Below are 22435 nucleotides of genomic sequence, written 5' to 3' on the forward strand. Positions count from 1 at the left end.
TAATCCTGGCACTTGAGAGGCAGAGACAGAGAGATTTCTGTGAATTCAGGACTAGCCTGGTCTACATAGTGAATTCCAGGCCATCCAGAGCTTCACAGCTAGCCACTATCAAAAGGAGAGGAGGAGGAGGAGGAGGAGGAGGAGGAGGAGGAGGAGGAAGAGGAGGAGAAGGAGGAAGAGAAAGAGAGAAGAAATTTAAAACTATGTGTAGCATGAATCTTAATTGGTCTTAGTAAAAACCCAGAGCCAGATATTGGGGTAAATGCTGAAAGAAACAAGCCACAGACTCCTCTGACCTCACCAACTCCTCAGACGAAAGAACCAAGCTCCTGACTCTGCCCAGACATATCACTTCCTGTCTCCACCTCCCTAGTGCTGGGATTAAAGGCACGTGCCTCCCAAGTACTGAGACCAAAGGCATGAGATCCCAACTGCTGGGATTAAAGGTGTGTTCTACTACTGCCTGGCCTGTATGGCCAACTAGTGGCTGGCTTTGCCCTCTGATCTTCTGGCAAGCTTTATTTATTAAATCATACACAAAATATCACCATATTTCCCCTTTTTGTCTAAAATAAAGAAAAGATTATAACTAATATAAGAAAAACTATATGCAATAAGAGCAATAACTATATACAATATATACAGACAATAATTACATCAATAATGTCTAGTCCATTAATACTTGACAAATTCAGAGAAAATACTTCATTATTTATCCTATTTTGGTGAGTCCAAATTGTACCTAATTCACTTTCTATCCTAACTTACATTAACAACCCAAAACTATCATTTCATGTCTCTTAAACTTATACACTTTATACCTCTTTAGTGAGTTTCTTTTCTATCTATATCTATATCTATGTATCTATGTATCTCTCTCTCTCTCTCTCTCTCTCTCTATATATATATATATATATATATATATATATATATATGTTTTTTGAGACAGGGTTTCTCTGTGTAGCTTTTGGTGCCTTGAACTCATAGAGATCCTCATGGCTCTGCCTTCCGAGTGTTGGGATTAAAGGCGTGTGACACTGCCCCCCAGCTTTTTTTTTTCTGTATTTGTTAACAAGGAAAAAAATCTATAAACATCTAGTCTTCAAATCCAGAGAAAATATTATCTGAGTAAGCAGGAAGTGCGTGCAAGCAAGCAACTTCCAAAAAATTGTGAGAAATGACAAAAACAGCTGGCTGACTGTACAGTCATCCAAGGTTCCTCTGCAACATTGGGGCATCCACCTTCTGCCTACAGGTCTAGAATATCTTACAGACTTTTCTGTGAAGCAGGATATTCTGAAGGGCAGTCCTACCTGGTCTTGGCAAAGTTCAGCAGTCCTTCCTTTTGTATCCTGCTTTTCCCATTTGGACAGCATACTGTCAGCACTCAAGGTAGGGGCATTTTCTTGCCCAGTAGCTAACTTATGCCACAAAGAAAGTAAACTCCATATGGAGTTTGTTCAATACCCATCATCTTTTCTGAAGTAGATTGGTGCCAGGTGTAGACATGTCTCATTGTTATAAAAACAAAAAACAAAAAACAAAAAACAAACCTATGTTATCAAACATTTTTTTTTAAGCTGAGGATCAAACCCAGGGCCTTGTGCTTGCTAGGCAAGCGCTCTACCACTGAGCTAAATCCCCAACCTGTTATCAAACATTTTAAATGCCATATTCTGTCTATCTCTGAAGTGTTTGAAGATGAAAACATACCTAATATGACTACAAGTTTGACTGTAATAGGTGACTAATTACTAACCTGCATTTCTTTATTATCCTAAATAGTTTGTAATGATAACTTTCAAGGACTAGAAATTTGTATTACATTGTTAAATGAAATGTATAGGAACAATACCTTGAACAAGATTAGAAATGTATGCATAGTATGTTCTAACAAAAATAATCTCAATTTTGTATCAATATACAAAGATTCATATCAATGTAAAATATTTAAAACAAGTAGTTGCAAAAAACCCACAAAACCCCCAAGTATTTGCTTTTTAAAAGTAGATTCAGGGGTTGGGGATTTAGCTCAGTGGTAGAGCACTTGCCTAGCAAGCGCAAGGCCCTGGGTTCAGTCCTCAGCTCTGGAAAAAAAAAAAAAAGGAAAAAAGTAAATTCAATAATCTATCCTTTATCCTTTCTATATTCCTTTTTTCTTTCTTTTTTTCAAAACAAGTACCCTGAATCTAATCTCCTTTGTTTAGCTTTTTTCCTGACCATTACGAATAACAACTTGAAATCACCCTAAATAATGACAAATATTCACAACCCATTCAAAGATCAAAAACCACCCACCCCACCTCTTGAGAATATGGGCAATATGTTCTTAAGTTTACTTCCTGTTGTCTGGGAGTGACAGAATCTCTAGAGGATCCTGAGAAGAGAAAGTTGGGGTAATTGTCAAGTCCTGGGAGAGGTAGTGGTATCATTTGTTGTCCAGTCTCTGTGTAATGGGAACATGCAGGGCTTGTCTCAAGTCCTGGCTAGAGTAGTCTGTCAAGCTGGATTATTTTAGCTAGCTGCCTTGAGATTGTCCTGAGCAGTTTGTGGTCTAAAGCCTATCTTTGGGTGGTTTTTTCAGCTTTAGTGGTGTTATCATAGTCCATGTGGAATGGTTGTTGTGGGGCCCCGTCATCCTTTTGGAGACTTCAAAGGTTGATGTTAGACATGGTCATAATTCATTGCAGAAAACTTAAACGTTTTAAATATCATATGCAGCAGATCTCAAAGAGGTTAAAGGATCAACATTTGTTATAAACATCCAGAATACAAAAACTTAATTCTTATTTAACTGATAGAGACTTATACCTGAAATCTTTTTTTTTTTAAAGATTTATTTATTTAGTATACAGAAGAGGGCACCAGATCTCATTACAGATGGTTGTGAGCCACCATGTGGTTGCTGGGAATTGAACTCAGGACCTCTGGAAGAGCAGCCAGTGCTCTTAACCTCTGAGCCATCTCTCCAGCTCTATACCTGAAATCTTGTACAGGGAGATAGATGAAACCCTTTTCTATAATTAGTTAGTACTCTATATGACATTAATATCATGACAAAAAGTTTAAAATATATATATATATAATTAAAATATATAATATAAAATATATTAATATAAATTTTGAGATAATATTTATACCTTAAGAAAAGCTTTAAAGAGTCAAAATAAAACCAAGGGATTATGAGATTAGTGGCAATAAAATAATCGCTAATTTTTTGTTTTTCTTCTATTCTATATCAGGTGGCTCTTCTGATGTGAGACAGAGATTTTACATTTTGCTTTAACAAGAACGCTTGGGTTTGGAGAAGGAGAGAGCCACACTCTAACTCCAAAGCCAGCTTTAATTTTTAATTGAACTGGGAGTACAAAAAGACCATTTGTATTATGTGTCTGTAGAGAACAGCAGAAACAAACATTTGGGAAAAATTATGAAATTTTATCCTGTTGAAAATGTGATCTATCAATAGGCCACTTTACTCTTTTTCTTGGGACATTTTTTTTTTCTGGATGATTTGTCCTTTTTCTTCGCATGTCTCATTTGTCCAGTGGTCTTCAGATTCGTTAGCTGGATGCCTTTATTCTCCTGAAAAGACAAACAAACCTCTGCCCCAACCCTAATTTTGGGGAGGTTCCCTTATGGCAAGTTATATCTGATCAAATGAAAACCATTTGTTAATTGTGTAAATTAGTTTAAATTAAATGGTCACTCTGGTGGATAAACTATCACCTCTTCTAATTAAGCGGTCTCTCTTGTTCAAATTGGACCTTTATCAATTTTGATGGTATCCACAGCTTTTCTTCTCCTGAGGAAACAACTGTGGAAATGACTTTGATAACTGTAAACAAGAAGGGCTGGCCATCGAATATGAAATCCAGCCAATACTCAAGGAAATTAAAAACCAAACTCTCAGGTCCCTCCTTACCAGCCACATTAACTTTTAGTCCTTATTCCTGAAGGAGACCAATGAGGGGACTTTAAGCTTGCTCTTTAACCATCCAATGGTTTTTAGGAAGTTCATTTGGTATCCAGCAGGCATAAGATCGGTTTGGTTGAATTTGAAAATGTTGGGTAAGAGCCAGATGTGGTGGCATACGCCTTTAATCCCAGCACTCGGGAGGCAGAGGCAGGTGGATTTCTGTGAGTTTGAGGCCAGCCTGACCTACAGATTGAGTTCCAGGACAGCCAGAGCTATACAGTAAGACCCTTTTTCAACACCCACTACCCAACTCCCACACAAATGGGAGTTGTTGCTGCCAGAGATACTTTGTAGCAGCATTTTGTTAGGTCATTTCAGTGGCTGTAAAGACAAACATTTTGGGAAGAACTGAAAAAGCCCAGTGCTTCTGTAGCCTTAGAAAACTATGAAATATAAACACCTTAATTTTTGTTTAATAAACTTTTATTTGTAGTCATAAAAAAGAAAGAAAATAGAATGAGATCATAATATAAAAAGTGACTGGTTGGGTACAAAGGCACAATTTTAGCACTTGGGAGGCAGAGGTAGGAGCCTTACAAGTTGGAGGCCAGCCTGAACTCAATAGTGAGATGGTTTAAAAAACAAATAAAAAAAAAATGGGGAGCCGGCCGTGATGGCGCATGCTTTTAATCCCAGCACCCGGGAGGCAGAGGCAATCATGTTTCTGTGAGTTTGAGGCTAGCCTGATGTACAGAGTGAGTTCCAGGACAGCCAAGGCTACACAGAGAAACATTGTCTCAAAAAATTAAAAAAAAAAAAAAAATGGGGCTGGCAAGATGGCTCAGTGAGTGCCTGCTGACAAGCCTGACCATCTGATCCCTCAAACCCACAGGATGGAAGGAGAACCAACTCCCGAAGTTGTCCTCTGACCTCACACTTGACACCTGCACCATGGCACACATGCTGACACACATAAATAAGTAAAATTAAAAATAAAATCAAAAGACGTTAAACATGCCCCTCCCCCAAATAAAGTGTCCCTAACCAAGGTTCCAGTGAATGTTCTTTCTTTGGGCTCATCAGTTACCTCAGACAGTTGTCTCTTGATGCTGCTAGTCTGTTGTCTCCTCTGCTCCCCCACCCTCCCCTGCTTCCCCTTCCCTCTCTGTGCTGTAAGGAGGATCCAAAGCCTCACACGTGCTACATAAACACTCCTCGGATAAACCGTGTCCCTGGGTCCTGGCTCCTCCTTCCTTAGCAGTGCTAAGGATTAAACCCTGGGTTTTGGGCATGTTGGGCAAGTGCTCTACCACGTGGATATACACCCAGTCCTTAGTTTCTTGAGACATTTTGCCACGTAGCCCAGACTAGCTTCAAATTCTTGCTCCTCCTGCTTCAGTCCCCCAAGTGCTGGGATTGCAAGGGTGCCGCCATGCCAAGAGTTTCCAAGTTTGTGTCACAACTGGCCCCTGTCTTTACCAGATTGGATTTTCGGGCTCTAGCCACTTCTGGTTTTGTGTCACTGAGTGTGTTCTGTGTTGTAACAGACAAGTGCAAATCTGAGAGTCTCATCGCAAGCTATAGCTTACTCATACTACATAGTCACTGCAGACTGATTGGGGTAATCGGCTATGTGTCATCCCGCTAAGAGACCAAGGCTGACGGAATAACCACCAGGGGGAGCATTGCTCATAGCAGAAGGGAAGACAGACTGGCTCAACTCTGTACTGATATATTAAAGTTTTTTCCCAGAAGTGATTCACAAAATTCCCATTCATATTTTATTGGTGAAAAATCACATACTCGGGTTGTGGGGTTGGGGATTTAGCTCAGTGGTGGCCCTGGGTTCGATCCTCAGCTCAAAAAAAAAAAAAAAAATTCACATACTCGCTCCTCACAAAGCACTAGGATGGCCTTTCCCCTTTAATGCTCTCTCTCCCTCCGTTCTCTCTCTCTGTTCTCTCCCTCTCTCTCTCTCCCCCCGCTCTCTCCCAATAAAGCTCTAGAAAGGTAAAAAACAACAACAACAACAAAAAAAACAAAAACCCACAAAAAAGCACTAGGATGAATAATTATACCATGTTCTTTGAAGCTGTGATAAGTAAAATATTTGAAAATAATATGAAAATGATTTTTAGCATTCAGGAGGCAGAGGCAGTAAGACTGGCATGGATTTGAGTCAGTCTGGGATATATAGTGAGTACCAGCCAAGCCCCTATCTCAAAACCCCAAACAAAACAAAACAAACAAAAAAAACCCCAACAACATCCCCCCTCACCCCCGCAAACAACAACAACAACAACAACCCAGAACAGCAAACAACAAAGAAACAGAAGTTTTGCAACTACCAGTACCCATGCTAGGCTTGGTGGCGCATGCCTTTAACCTCAGCACTCAGGAGGCAGAGGCAGGAGGTTTTCTGTGAGTTTGAGGCCAGCCTAGTCTACATATGAGTTCCAGGCCAGCCTAGTCTACATAGTGAGACCCTGTTTAAAAATAAATAAATAAAAACCAACCAAATAAATAAATAAAAATAAAAGAAAGAAAAAAAAAACCACTTGAGGCAGGAGGTAATGTAATGGTATGTTTCCCAACAGATGGACAGTATGACCAAGAAGTCCCAAAGAGATCTGCAATATAAGAATCTGTTGGTTTAAAAAAGAATCTGTTAGTGTTCCTCGAGCACTGTCTAGAGGAGGGGAAGAACAAAATAATCAAGACAAATTCAAGAATATGGTATACTATGCTAGGCATGGCATATTTTCAATCCCAGTCCTGGGGACATAGAGGCAGGTGAACTCTGTGAGTTCAAAGCAAACCTGATCTATACATTGAGTTCCAGGACTCAGGAAGAGAGACCCTGTCTCAAAAGAAAAAATATATATACATGAAAGAAAAGAGAATATATTGTACTGCCCAGATGGGGTATAGTACACCTTTAATCCCAGCACTATGGAGGCAGATCTCTGTGAGTCCAAGGCCAGCCTGGTTTCCATAGAAATTCCCAGAGCAGCTAAGGCTATCCAGTGAGACCCTGTCTTAAGAAAGCAAACACACAGGGACTGGAGAGATGGCACAGTGATTACAACACTTGTTGCTCCTGCAGATCTTTGTTTCCCAACATTTACAGGGGGGCTCACAACTGTCTGCAATTCCAGTTCCAGAAGATCTGATGCCCCCTCTGGTCTCTCTGTGGGCACTAGGCACTCATGTGCTACACATGCATGCATGCAGGCAAAACACTCATATACATAAAATAAAAACAAGGAAATCTTAAAAAAAAAAGAGAGAAAGAAAGAAAGAAAGAATATGCTGTACTGGACAGAGAACAGGACCGTAGTTTAAATGCAACCATCACCAGCAATTATTACTGACAATCCAAATACTAGGTAAGAGTGTCCCTAGTTTCTTTCTTTCTTTTTCTTCCTTCTTTCCTTCCTTCATTTCTTTCTTTTTCTTTTATTCTTTTCTTTTCTTTCTTTCTTTCTTTTTTTTTTTTGCTAAAGGAAATGGATATTTAAAAAAAGAGTTCCAAAATCTGTTCCTAGTACATAGCGCAGGAATTGAATCACCAACTGTCACATGTATAGACTTTAAGGTTTTCTTTTTTTGTTTTTGAGATAAAGTGCCATGTATTCTTGAGTGGTCTCAAATTGGCTGTAGCTAAGGATGATCTAGAATTTTTAGCCTTCTTGCTTCTGCCTCCTGAGTGTTGAGATTACAGATGTGTGCCACTAAAATGGTTTATCTGGGGTGCAGAGGACTGAACTTAAGGCTTTCTGGATGCAAGACAAGGACTCTACCAACTGAGCTACATCCCTAACTCTAGACAGTAGGTATTAAATCCAGTTCATCATTTTCCTAGAGAACATATTAAAATATATTTTCTCTGATTCCCATGAAACACAGAGGGATGGTAATGTAAGTATAATAGCTTTCTCTCAGAGTTGTTGCTAGAATTAAATATAAAAACTGGAATTTTTAAATAAAGTTCAATAGATTATTTATTTAATGCTTTTGGTTTCTTGTCCAGGAATTAATTTTGTGGTATTTAATTAGAGTGATGAAGTACCTTGTAACCAGGAGTGTTCCCTGTACTTTAGGTTTTGGCTTGTAATATTATACCTATTAACTAACTTGTGAGAGCCAGGACTAGTCAACTTTCTCAAGCTGATTGATCGTCCTTTGAGACTTACAGAAGTTTGACATCATCAAAGCTGGTAAGCGTAGTTCAGAGTAGATGAGGTGTGAATTATTTTAAGCAGGAGCTTCATTGTGGGTAGAATACTAGGTTTGGCTCAGCGGTAAATTTGCTAGTGCATTACAAAACCAACTCATTCTAGTGTAAGCCCACCTCTTCTTCGTGTTAGCACACATTTTTTTTTTTTTTTTTCTTTTTCTTAATTCCAATGTGCTACAAATAGTTTAGGCAAACCAGGGCCTAAGCTAGGGACATGCTGTCGAGCTTTAAAAAAAACAAAACAACACAAAAAACAACCCTACTCCTCCTATTTCCCCAACAATAAGCTTATTGAGAAAGTCGGCTATTCCTACAGAAATTTTAAGAATTACAACCATTCTTAAGTGGAGATTGTGGAAGACCGTATTCAAGTTAGCATTCTAGTCCATTGACCACGAAAGGGTGGTGGTTCTTGTAGGCAAACACCCTGGCTATTTTTCTACAATAGTCCCTAAGTCAGAAGGCACTGCTCCACGAAGGCAGGCTGCGCACTTTTCCCAGGAACACGCCAATCAAACAAGTACGGGAGGAGCGACTCAAAGTGCCTAGTGTACTGTCACAGTCCGTCCGGTAATTACTCAAACCGCCTCGTCCTGGGACCGGCTTTCAAAGGGACACCGAAGCAAAGCCCGAGAGGTGACAGCCAGGAAAACGGGAGAGGTGGCTTTCCCGGCATGCTCTGCAGCACACTGAGGGGCGCCAGACGCATCCCGGCGTGCAACGGGGAGCGCCCAAGGGCGATGGTTCACGGCTCCTGGAGGGGCAGGCGAAGTTAAGCCGGTAGGTGTGATCTTACTTAGTTTCGGGACCCCGCTTTCTCGGTCCCCCTTTACGGATACTACCCGGTAAAGGGCAGACGGAGGTCTTGCGGCCACGCTCCCCTTGCGCGTGCAAGCCACTTTCGGTGCCGCTTCGAGCACGGTGCCAGGTGATTAGCGGCTGTGGGCGGGCCTGCGAGCAGCACGTGACTGGGCCTGGCAGCCAATGACCAGCCGGGTGGTCCGGCAGCGCGACGATCCCGGGACCCCGGAGCGGCGCGGCGTGGGCCGACTCCCGTCCACCCGGCAGGTAGGCGCAGGCGCCTCGTTTGTCGCACGCTCCGTTCGTCCCTACGCGCCCAGTAGCGTGAACTCGGCCCGAGGCGTTGAGAGTCTATCGTGGGTGTTTTCGTGGGCAGGGGGACGACGAGGGTGAGTGGGGAGGGGGTGGGTGGGCGCCGTGGCGTCACGTGCGCAGCGCAGCCTATCGCAGGCCGAGGCGCACCCGCAGCCCTCCTGGCGCCCCGGGGTGCGACGTGTTCCGTGAGGCTTGGGCGGGCCTTCACTGGTGGAGCGCTCTTTCGAAGCGCGTGTGCGGCCTGGAAAATGTGGCTGCGACGCTGGGTTCGCTCGGCTCCCGCGCGAGCACGGGCGACAAGTTCTCGGCAAAATGGCTGCTGGAAACAGTCGCCTAGCAGGGGCAACGCTGGGGCCGCGTGAAGGTCACATGACGAGGTTGGCAGCGCGTGCTGCTGGCGCGGGGAAGGGGGGGGGGAGGCACGGGGCGTGGCGAGTCACGTGTCCGCGGCTCGCGAGCCTGTGATTTCGAGCGACTTTGCAGAGAGGCCTGATGGTCGGCTTTTACCCCTCCCTTCTCGAAGCGTGGCAAGCCTCGGTGAGGAGCGGTGCGGAAAGAACCTGACTTCATCTAGGAGGCTAGCTATAGGGTCCCCGCCTTTGGCCAGTTCTGTAATCTTCCTGTTTATATTTTAGCAAGGTAGAGATGATTGTTTCTTACGGTCTTATTAAGGCCCCTGATTCCCTGGCTCAGTGACATGCAGATAGCCAAAGTAACAGGTGGTGATGGGGAGTGAGGCTCAGTTCACAGAATGCTTGCTTAGAATAATTTACAGTGTCTTAGGGTAGGTCTTTGATTCCATATCACACAGTGAACAAATTATTAATATAACTGATATAAGCGTTTCTCTCAAAGACCTCCCTCAACCACTCCATCTCCCTTTTCATTTTGAGGCTATGTAGAACAGGCTGGCTTCGAGTTCACAGATTTTTGTTCAAGTGCTGGAGTTAAAGGCATGTACCACCATGCCCACTGGCCTTATCTGCCTTGATCAGTTCCATTTCTGCTGTGTATTTGTTTCATAAAGCTTTCTGAAAGGGCTTATACTTAACACATAAAAAATTTGAAGCGTCCTACCATCCAGCCTTTGTTTTTTATCAAGGTCAAGGCTTTGTAGAAATGAAAAACTTATAAATTATAAATTGCCAATCAGTACTAATAACACATTTTGTAATTTTTTTTCTTAACTTTTAGAGACAGGGTCTCTATGTATGTAGTCTTGGCTGGCCTGGGTCTTGCCCTGTAGACCAGACTGGGCTTGAACTAATAGAGATCTTTTTTCTCTGCCTCCCCAGTCCTGGGATTAAAGGTGTGCACCACACCATGCCTGGCAAATAACACACTTAACATTTTTTATTTTGGGGGGGAGCCAGGGATCAAACCCAGGGCCTCAAGCATCCTAGACAAGAACTCAACCACCAAACTTCACCTCTATGTACTACTGTTTATATTTCATAGTATCTTTTGGTTTATCTTAAAATGTTTTGGAATTTTGTGGGAACAGACTTTGGAAAACATTCATTGAGCAATCAATAGCTGTCACTTTTGAATAATTACACAAATAGCTAACTATTTTTTGGTTTCTTGAAACAGGGTTTTTTTGTGTAGCCTGACCATCCTGGAACTCACTCTGTAGGCCAGGCTGGATTCAAACTCAGAGATCTACCTGCCTCTGCCTCCCAAATACTGGGACTAAAGGATGGCCCACCACTGCCCAGCAATAGCTAATAACATTTTTATAGCATAGTGTTCGAAGTATTGTGTATGTTCTTTTTCTTTTCAGTTTCTTGTCTGTTTGGAGACAGGGTCCCATGTAGGCCATATGGATCTCGAACTTACTGTGTAGCCAGGGATGATCTTGAATTTCTGATTCTCCTGCTTCTATCTCTTGTGTTCCTGGATTACAGGTATGTGCCACAATCCTCAAATCTGGTCTATTCGATACCAAATTTAAAGGCAGAGCTCTTTGAATTCAAGGGCAGGTGATCTACCTAGGAAGTTCCAGGCTAGCCAGGGCTTCCTGCATGCTAAGGCAAGCATTCTACCAACTGACCTACATCTCAAGTCTTCCAAAATTCAATGGAAAAATGCAGCTATAGAGTAGGATAATTTTTAAATTAAATTTTATTTTAAACTGTGTTTGTCTGTCTGTCCTTAGAGGCCAGAGGCATTGGATATCCCTAGAGCTAGAGTTCCAGTTGGTTGTGAGCTGCCTGATGTGGGTGTTGGGAAATAAACTCAGGTCCTCTGCAAGAGCAGTAAATGCTCTTAGCACTGAACCATCTCTCCAGCCTTTAGGAACATTTATGAAAAAGAAAACTGAGCATGGCTTGTTTGTATTAGTGAATATACAAAAATCCTCTAATAATCAAAATGGTTAGTTTGTAATCTCAGCACTCTAGAAGGAGATAGGCTAGTCTGGGTTACATACTGCACCCTGTATCAAAACAGAAAACCAACGAACATAAGTTAAGTAGTAACCTTGAAGTAGACAGGGCAATGGAACACAATAATGACTGTCAAAACAGAAGGTAATTTAGTATTGCAGAGGTGGCATTTCATACCCTGTGTGAAATGTTCCAAAATTATCTTGGACCATTAAGCTAATCATTTTGGGGGAAAAAAATTCTTACCTTAACATTTAAATCAAACTCAGATAAATTAATTATTTAAATATAAAAGGTGAATTGGGACCGGGCAGTGGTGGTTTAGTCATTTAATCCCAGCACTTGGGAGGCTGAGGCAAGCAGAGCTCTGTGAGTTCGAGGCCAGCCTGGTCTAGAGAGTTAGTTTCAGGACAGCCAGGACTACACAGAGAAGCCCTGTCTCAAACCCTCCCCCACCCCCAAAATCAGAAAATTACTTCTTTGGGGACAAGTGAGTGGTATGTATGCTTGTAATGCCAATATTTTGGAAAGTAAAGAGATGAATGATGAGTTTTAGGCCACCAGGGGCTGTGTGGTGAGTCTTGTCTTGATTAAAAACAAGATTACTGCTTTGAAGAAAATTGAGTAAACAGCAGAGGTGAGGGCACAGACCTGTAATCTCAGCACTTGGGAAGCAGAGGCAGGATTGCCCCAGGTTTAGGGCTAGACTGAGATGGCTCAGTGGGTAGAGCTGTTTCCCCCAAGCCTGACAGTTGGAGTTCAGTCCCTGGAACACACACAGTAGAAGGAGGGAACTAGCTCCCTCAAATTATCCTCTGATTCTCCATGTCCACCATGGCATGCATCTACCAATATACATTTCAATATACTGACACACACAATAGATAAATAAATGCTTAAAAAAAAAACAGAACAGTAAAGATTCAGATTTGTGACAGGGAAAAATAAATCTTGCCTTTAAAGCTTACTTTGAGATAAAAATTTTGCTTTGTTGCTCAGATTGGCTTTGTATTCTACCCTTTTGCCTCAGTCTCTTGAGTAGATGGAATTGAGCAGTAATACTAGAACATAATACTTTTTATAGCTATAGTCTTGTTCCTGTGTTTCTCATATGCTGCCATACTCAGTTAGGTCTTTTTAGGCTCTTAGCTTGGTAGTTTCTCAGAGTTTGCTTGTTTTTGATGACTCTGATAGTTCTTGCTATGTGCTCCTGGCCTCTGTATAGAGGTCTTACAAGACTGGTCTTAAACTTGGAATGATCCTCCTACATTTTCCTCTTGAGTGCTGAGATTTAGTTGGCTATTTTGAGCTTGAGATGCTACTAGAAAGGCAGGAGTAGCTGCTGTTGAATAGGGCCTGTTCAAATTTTGACCTCAGAGTTGAGTGTGGTAGCGCATGTCCTTGATCCCAGCATTGAAAAGGCAGAGGAAGGCAGAGCTCTTTGAATTCAAGGGCAGCCTGGTCTACCTAGGAAGTTCCAGGCGAGCCAGGGCTACATAGTGAGATCTCTGTCTTTTTTGTTGTTTATTTTTCAAGACAGTGTTTCTCTGTGTAGCCCTGGCCATCTTGGAACTCTTTGTAGACCAGGCTGGCCTTGAACTCCAAGATCTACCTGCCTGTCTCCTGAGGGGTGGGATTAAAGGTGTGTGCCACCCCCCTTTTTTCCTCTACTTCTATTTAAAAAAATATTTTTATTTATATGTATGTGTGAGTATATGAATGTAACATGTGTGCTGGTTCCCTTGGAGGCCAGAAGAAGGGAGTCATATCCCCTTGAGCTGGAGTTACAGGCTGTTGTGAGCTGCTGGGAACTGAACTTGGGTTCTTTGACAAGGCAGTGAGTAAGCACTTATAACCTCTGAGCCATCTTTTCAAGCCCCTATTTCTATTCCTGATCAAGAATAAATTTCCTTTGCTACTTAGTTATAGAGGGCTTTGTTATTATTTTGTGTTAGCCAGCTTTCTATTGCTATAATAAAATACCTTGACCAAAATCAACTTGGGGAGGAAAAGGGTCTGTTTCATCTTATAGTTTATAGTCCATTCAGGTAAATTAGGGTGGGAAATCAAGACCGGAACTTGGAGGCAGGAACTGAAAGAATGCTGTTTACTGATTTGTTCCTCATGGCTTGCTTAGCCTGTTTCTTTTTTCTTTTCTTTTCTTTTCTTTTTTTTTTTTTTGGAGCTAAATCCCCAACTCCTAGCCTGTTTCTTATGCCATCCTGCCCACGTGCCACCATCCCTAGAGTTGGACCCTCCCACATCAGTCACTAATCAGGAAAGTGCTCCACAGACTTGCTTACAGGCCATCTTAATTGAGGCATTTTCTCAATTGAGATTTTTCTTTCCAGAAAACTCTAGCTTGTGTCAAGTTGTTAAAACAAACAAACAAACAAATAAACAAAAATTACTAGGGCATGTTTCCATAATTTCAGGAGGGGAAAAGGACCTGGTTTGGAATTAAAAATTAGGAGAAAGTTAATTTTTTTAAAAACAAAAATTAGTAGAATTTTACTTGAGAGGTGGAAGACCAAGAGTCCAAGGCCAGCATTGGAGCCTTGTCTGAAAACAAAACACAAAACAACAAAAGTCAGGATAACTCCCATCATCCCAGTCCATGGGAAGCCGAGCAGCAGGGTCATCTTAGATTCAAGGTTAGCTTGGGTATCACAGTATGTTACATGATGGGCTGGACTACACAGTGAGACCCTGTCTCAAAAAAGTCAAGAGCACTCAGGAGGCAGAGACAGCTGATCTCAGAGTTTGAGGCCTGCCTGGTCTACAAAGTGAGTTTCAGGATAGCTAGGACAACACAGAAAAACTCTAACCAAAAAAACAAACAAACAAAAAACAAACCAAACCAAAACAAAAAACAACCAACCCCCCCAAAAAAAACCCCCAAAAACCAAAAAAAAAAAAAAAAAAAAAAAAAAGAAAGAAAGAAAAGAAAGGGGCTTGAGAGAGGCTCAGCAGTTAAGAGCACTGTTCTTGTAGAGGACCTGAGTTCTGAGTTCATTTCCTACCACCTGTGTCAGGTGGCTCACAACTGCCTATAACTCCAGGGCCAGGATACTGTGTGTGTGTGTGTGTGTGTGTTTTCATACACTCATACTTGTGTATGGATGGGCAGTTTTCAGGAGTCCATTTTTTTCTTTACCATGTGGATTCCAGAGATCAGTGAAGGTCCTCAGGTTTGAAAGTAAGCACCCTTACCTACTTAGCCATCTCACCAGTACTATTTCCTTTCTTTAGAAGGTCTGTCTATCCATGGCTAACTTGAAAAACAAGACTTTACCTCCTTTTGGTGTCTGCTGGGATTTTCACCTAACCTGTATTATATATTTTTCTCTTAAATTTTAATGAAAGTGTACTTGTGCTATAAAAAAAAATTAAAATTAGGTAGCAATGTATTTTCTCCAAATTTGGATGGGTAGAAGTTGATTTCTTACTGCATTTCCTTTCCCAGAGCTGTTTGTACTTTTGCTTATAACACAATATAAAATCACTTGGCATTTTCATTGCCTTATTATTTGTGCTTGGCATGTGGTAGATGCTTAATGATAATACTTAGAAAGTTTATAAGTTCTTTAATTTGACAAATAAGTAAATTAAAATTACATCTGGGGATGTAGCTCAGTTGGTAGAGTGCTTGCCTAGAATGCAAAAATTCCTAGGTTCAGTTCCTAATACCACATGATAACATGGTGACACATACCTGTAATCTAACCATTTGGGAGGTGGATGCAGGATGATCAGGAGTTCAGGGTCATCCTTGACTACATAGTGAATTGGAGGCCAGCCTGCGCTACTTGAGACCCTGTCTCAAAGTCTCAAAAACACAAAAACAGATTTCCTACAGTATATAATCATAGACTCCTAGCTGCTTTGTCAGACTGTTATTATTATGGCAAGTTTTAGTTCCGCTGATACTCATTGTGATACAAGTTAGCCAGTACAGAGATTGAAGAAATAGTGTAGGGGGTCGGTTCAAAGACATGTAGGAGTGGTTTTAGTCTCCAGGGCTGAATAATGCTTATTCTTTGGAGGCAGATGTTATAATAGTCTTCCTTCCCTTGCCCACTTTCCCACCTACCTTCTCAGTAGTCAAGAATTCTATTTTAACATTACATATGTACTTTGAGCGCTTTGCTAGAAAAGGAACCTAATGTAATTAATCCAGTAGACTCAGCAGTCCACCCCAGGAATGTCCTTTCAGTTGTTGCATAGAAGGAGGTTTAGTGGTGTGAATTGTAGGTGTGAGAGTTTCAGTCTGTGAGCTCAAAGTAGAGTTGATTATTTTGTCATTCAGCATGTATTCAGCACCTTCCATCTATAGGCCACATAGGAGGTGTCCCTGGGGAGCCTAAAAAAGACATAAAAGACAATTCCCTGTATGGAGATCTTGGCTAATTGTTGAGGAACTCAATAATAAAAAGTAGTTTGATCTTAACAAGAAATATGTCACTAAAAGCAGAGTGGTATGGTACATATGTCAAGGACTTGAACTTCTTAAATCCATAATTATGTTCTCAAGAGTTATATGCAGTCTTATGCCTGTTTTCAGCTTTTTCTTCTTCCTGAATTGAAGGTTGATTCTACAGTGTTCTTGCCCCAGTATCTCAAGTGTTGAGATTGCAGTAACTATCACACTCAGCTAATTTTCATCATTTGAACTTGACTTGCAAATTCCTTATGCATATAATTTCTCTCTCTCTCTCTCTCTCTCTCTCTGTCTCTAATGGATCTGTATTCTCATTTTTGGTATGTGTTTGTGTGCATGTGGGGGCAGAGGTTGACATTTAGTGTCTTCCTCAGTCATTTTCCACCTTATTTTTATGTGTACTTTGTTAGTGTGGATGTCTCTTATTGAGCCCGAAACCCACTTCTGCTAGACTGGCCAGCCAGTGAGTTTCAGCGGGTCTGCCTGTCTCATCACCCCACTCTGTAGCAATATGGCCACTGGATCACACTGTTTTGTTTTGTTTTGTTACATGGATTCTGGGGATCCACACTCAATTCCTTGTGGTTTGTAGCAAGCACTTGACCGACTGAGAAGTCTCCTATTATTATACCTTATTATTTTGAGGCAGTTTCCCAATGAATCTGGAGCTCATTAATTTGGCTAGGCTGGACAGCCTACAAGCTCCAGGGTTCTGCTTGTTTCCACCTTCCCAGAACAGGAACTACTGATGTGACCAGTTTTGTTTTTGAGACAGAATTCCACTGTGTAGCCTTGGGTGGCCTGGAGCTTGCTACATAGACCAGGTTAACCTTGAACTCATAGAAATAAACAAGCCTCTGCCTCCTCCTGACTGCTGTGATTAAAGTCATGCACCACCACACCTGCTTTTTTTTCCTTTTTTTTTTTTTTTTAAGATTTTTAATTTTAAGTGTATGGGTATTTTTCTAACATGTGTATCTGTGCATCGCATGTGTACCAGGGGCATACAAAGGCTAGAATAGGGTTTCTAATTACCTGGAATTAGAGTTGCAGACAGCCATGAACTGCCACATGGGTACATGGGTCCTGGAGATTGAACTCAGGTCCCCTAGAAGAGCATCCAGTGCTCTTAACCACTGAGCCATCTTTCTAGTCCTCACCCTCACCCGGGTTTTGTTTTTTTTTTTTTTTTTTTTTTTTTTAAACATGGGTGCTAGGGAGCTAGCTGAACTCAATCCTCATGCTTATAAATACTTCAAGAACTGGTGAACATCCCTGCCCCTCATTGTCTTGTAACCATTTAAAAAACAAATGTATTTGTGTGTTATGTACATGTATGTATGTGTAGCATGCAAATATTAACGACTACTTGCAGTTTTTGCCTCCTACTATGTTGGTCCCAGGCATCCAAGGTTTGGCAGCAAACACCTTTACCAGCTGAGCCATCTTACTTTTGAGACAGTGTATCACTTAGGTTGACTTCAGACCCTTGAGCCTTCTGTGTTAGGCTCCTGAGTGGTACCTGCACCACCACCCCCCCCCCCTCTCGACAGGGTTTCTCTGTTGTAGTTTTGGTTCCTGTCCTGGATCTCCCTCTGTAGACCAGGCTGGCCTCGAATTCACAGCCTGGCTCTGCCTCCCGGGTGCTGGGATTAAAGGCGTGCTCCATCACCGCCCGGCCTCTTTTTTTTTTTTCTTTTGAGACAGGTCTCACTATGTAGATCTGGCTGGCCTGTAACTTAGATATATAGACAGATTGGCCATAATTTCATACAGATCCCCTTGCTTCTGCTTCCTGAATGTGGATTATAGGAATTTGCTACCTGACTCAGCCATCTCTGTTTACTTTTTGCTTGAATTTTTATTTTATTTTTTTTTAATTTGAGACAAGGTCTCTCTACATAGCCCTGGCTGTCTTGGAATTCATGTAGACTAGACCAGCCTCAAACTCAGAGATGTACCTACATCTGAGTGCTGGGATTAGAGGCATGGGCCACAATGCCCAGCACTCTTTTTTGAGATAGTGTGTTGATGATCCTCTTTCCTCCCATGTGCTGGCTTACAGGTGTGAGTCACCATGCCTGGCTGAAGTTATTTATGTTCATTTTCCTGTTTTATTTTTGTGAGACAGGGTCTCATATGGCCCATTCTTGCTGAAGTGTTATGTTTGGCTGAGGATGACCATGAATTTCTCATCTTTTTGCCTCACAATTGGCTGTTGGGATTTGGTGGATTTTCAAAGTAATGAAAACTGTGACAATTTCAGATTCTTCAGTTAGCTTCACACATAAAGTCCCTATGTCTTATAGTTTTATCTCATGCCATGTATTTCCCTCATATACATCTTTGTTTTATCCATCTTACACGTTTGACTTTCAGGCTAACAGACCAGGAGTTGGCAAATTTTTTAAATAAAGGGCCAAATAGTAAATATTTTGTGCTTTGTAGGTTCCACTGTTTCTGCCAGTATGAAAGCAGTTATAGACAGTACACACATGGCTATGCTCTGGTTATTTATGCTTCCTGAAATTGGAATTTCATATCTTTTTTTAATGTAAAATAATGTCACTATTTTGAAGGTTAGGGATACAGCTCAGAAGTCTAGGTTCATCTCCAGCACTGAAACAAAAAGTTAAAAACATTTTTTTCTAACTATCTAAAAATATAAAGTTTGGGACTATAGCTCAGTGCTTGTTAGGGTGCACAAGACTGTGGATTCAATCCCATTACTACCACTATCTCAAAAAAAAAAAAAAAAAAAAAGGAAGATATAGAGACCCAGTAGGGTTGGCTTATGCCTGTAATTCCAGCACTCAGGACACTAAAGCAGGGAGATTGCCCTGAGTCACAGGCCAGCCTAGCCTACACCTTGTGTTCTAGGTCAATGACATGGTCACAGAGTAAGACCCTGTCTCTAGGCAAAAGAAAAAAAAACAATTGTGTATATGTGTATGTTAGTTTGTGGGCAATATAAAGCATGCAGGGCATGATCTATGGAGTTTTAGTTTACTATTGTACAAGCACACTTGAACAGCTCTTCTGTTTGCTAGTTCTTTCTTTAGTATGACTCTTAACTAAAGGCTTAACCATTGTCACAGTATTAGGGAAGTCAGTTTGTTTCATATCATTTTCTAATGATGGGATACATAAGACAATACCCTCCTGGCATCTCTATGTTTGTCAATCTCTGTGTGTGTGTGTGTGTGTGTGTGTGTGTGTGTGTGTGTGTATCTGTGTAAAATATGTATTTGTATAGGTGTGTGTATGTGCATTTGGAGGACAAGTGTTAGTGTTGAATGTCTTCTTTGGTTACTTTCCATATAATTTTTGAGAAAGGGTGTCTCTCTGAGCCCTGGAGCTTACTGATTGGAGTAGTCTTCTTGGCCTTGAGTTCGCAAGGATCCACCTGGGTTTGCTTCCCCTAGGATTACAGATACTCTCCAGCATGCCTGGCTTTTTAAAGGGAGCTGGGGATCCAAACTCAATTGTTCATGACTGCACAGTAATAAGCACTTTGCTCTGAACTTGGAGCTCACTGATTCAGCTGGCAAGCTTCAGGGATGTTCCTTTCTCTGCTTCCCCGGTACTGGGGTTATAGGCATTGAATACCTTACCTGGCTTTCCTTTAAATGAGTGCTAGGGATCAAACTCAGGTCCTCATGCTTTTATGACAAGCACTTTACTGAGCCATCTTCCTAGCTCACAGTTTTGCTATCTATCACATGTAGATGTAACTGTCTTGTTAAATAAGAAACACAGAGCCAATTGCAGAGTTAAAAGCCAAGAGGTCAGAGCAATAGCTGAGAGCTGAAAACCTTACCCTTCACTGCTGCTCTGTCTTCTCCGCAAGAGAGCTACTTCCTGTGTCCTGTCTTTTATATAGACTTTCTGTTCTGCCTTCTCATTGGTTGTAAACCCAGCCACATGACCTCCTGGTCACTGCCTGTCTGTACAGAACTCCAGGTCTTCTATGGTTAGTATTGAGATTAAAGGTGTGTGTCGCCATGCTGGCTGTATCCTTGAACACACAGAGATCCTGCCCAGCTCTGCCTCCCAAATGCTGGGATTAAAGGCATGCACCACAACCACCCAGATTCTGCTATGGCTTGCTCTGACCTCAAGGCAACTTTATTAATATACAAATAAAATATCATATTACACTAGTTTCCAACTTTCCCTAGTGAATGTTTACTTGCTGGTATAACAGAGGCTACCTTGTCATTTTTATCTATTTTATATATATATATATATATAAACATTTTGTGTGTGTGTGTGTGTGTGTGTGTGTTGTGAAGTGTACACACATGGCATGGCAGCCCTCTTACCCCAGCCTTCCCAGTGCTAGAATTCCAGCCCAGCTTGGATTATCTTTTTTATATTTACTTTTTTTTTTTTTGTTTTTTTTTGTTTTTCGAGAGGGTTTCTCTGTGTAGCTTTGCGCCTTTCCTGGAACTCACAGAGATCCGCCTGCCTCTGCCTCCGAGTGCTGGGATTAAAGACGTGTGCCACCACCGCCCGGCCTTATATTTACTTTTGAGATAGATTCTTACTATGTAGGATTGGCTGATCTCAAGCTCACAATGATCTGCCTGTCTCTGACTCCTGAGTGCTGGTACTAAACCAACTAACCAACTAATCAACTAACTAACCAACCAACTAACTAACCAACCTACCAACCAACCTTCCTTTCTTCTTTCTTGTCATCACTCTTTAACATAAAGCTGTCATTCCTGCTCTCTGGAGGCTGAGGCTAGACAGGATGGTTGTAAGTTTTAGGCCAGAGCTTGGGCTACATGGCAAGACGTTGTCTCAAAAAAAAAAAAAAAAAAAAAAAAAAAAAAGAAAGAAGGAAGGAAGGAAGAAAGGAGAAAGAAAAGAAAAACAATAGGGACAGTACCTATATTGTGACTGTTTTGAGGACTAGTGAGGTAAGACTATGAGTGCTAAGAACAGTGCTTTGCCTATTGTAGGTTCTAAGTAACTGTCCATACTAGCGGCAGGAACCCGGATTTTACTGACCCATCTTTACTTAAATGCTTCAGTGAGTTTTCATAGCCCATGACTATGTCTTAGAAGTATAGGGTCCTATGATGTGAAATCTTGATTTCAGAAACCAAGTTTTGAGGAATTTGAAGTGATTTTGAGGCAGGTTAGAAAGGCAAGGGAAATCTTAGAGGCATGAGAAGGGAAAAGATCCATTTCCTGGAGTCTGGTTGAAATCTTTGCTAGCAGCAGAGTAAATTCCAGCACAAGTAACAACTGCTCCCTTCCCAGCCATAAATCTGCGATTTTCTAGAATCTCACTGGAAGCCTATCTGTAAGGAGAGGAAGTGCACCAGACTAGTGCACCACTGGGGACTCCCTAGTAAGACTTACTAATTTATTTTATTTATGTGTATGAGCATGTGTAAATTTATGTGCACCAAGTTGTTATAGGCCAGAAGAGGGCACTGGGTCCCCTGGAACTGGATTTAATACCATAAATAAACATTGAAGATATTAAAATATCTTTAACTGGGGTAGGAGATGAGTATGATCCAAATAATATGGAATCTTCAAAGAATTAACGAAACATTAAAATATCTTCAGTAAACTCTCTAACTCTGTTTACTGTACTGGCTAGTCTTGAATTCTTTGAGGTATCAAAGCTATGAATTTGGTTTGACCTGAGTCAAGGTACTTGTACTTAAAAGTTGAGGGAAACTCCTCAGGGTGTTGAAGGAGGCATTGTTGGAGCTGTGTCTTTGTCAGCTTAATACTGACAGTTCTGGAGGTAGATTTTAGGATTAAGGAGTGGAAATGGGACCTTGTAATTGTAAAATGGAGGTTTGTAGCCACATAGGAATTTGTTCTCAGTTATGTTCACGGAGTTTGGAAGGAGCATTGAATTACAAATGTGCCCTTTTCCTTATCAGGTGGCCTTATCAAGAGTATGCATCTGTTAATCAATCTTTTCCAATCTGTTAACTGGCCAGGCCTTCAATCCTGGTGGTGGCACACCCCTTTAATCCCAGCATTTGGGAGGCAGAGACAGGTGGGTTTCTATGAGTTCAAGGCCAGCCTGGTCTACAAAGGGAGTTCCAAGATAGCCAAGACTACCCAGAGAAACCCTGTCTTTAAAAACAAAACAAACAAACAAACAATCTATATTTCTATTTTGAAAATGAAAGTTTTTCAACACTGCAGGTTATTTTTCAGTTCTCCTTAAACTGGCTTTTTAAACAACTAGCAGTTTATATTGCCACTGAAAACTTGAGATAATTTGATTTTTGTGCCATTTAGGATATATTTGAAAAGAGCAAGGTCTTTCAGATTATATTTATGTAGAAGCA

The 22435-nt window shown here is 41.3% G+C and overlaps 1 protein-coding gene across 3 annotated transcripts in view; it reads left to right on the forward strand.

The window, feature by feature from the left end:
- The first annotated feature begins 8872 nt into the window (after positions 1-8872).
- Mga (MAX dimerization protein MGA) overlaps positions 8873-22435 on the forward strand; it is a 94313-nt gene continuing 80750 nt past the window's right edge. The window contains exon 1 of one of the 3 annotated variants that reach the window (XM_036183514.1): positions 8873-8939. The gene's annotated coding sequence lies outside the window, so the exon portion shown is untranslated. Of the gene's footprint in view, positions 9228-9563; positions 9653-22435 lie in introns of those variants that run through there. The other 2 variants (XM_036183513.1, XM_036183517.1) reach the window with 2 other exon arrangements.

The sequence above is a fragment of the Onychomys torridus genome, chromosome 4, assembly GCF_903995425.1.
Source record: "Onychomys torridus chromosome 4, mOncTor1.1, whole genome shotgun sequence".
NCBI lineage: Eukaryota > Metazoa > Chordata > Mammalia > Rodentia > Cricetidae > Onychomys > Onychomys torridus.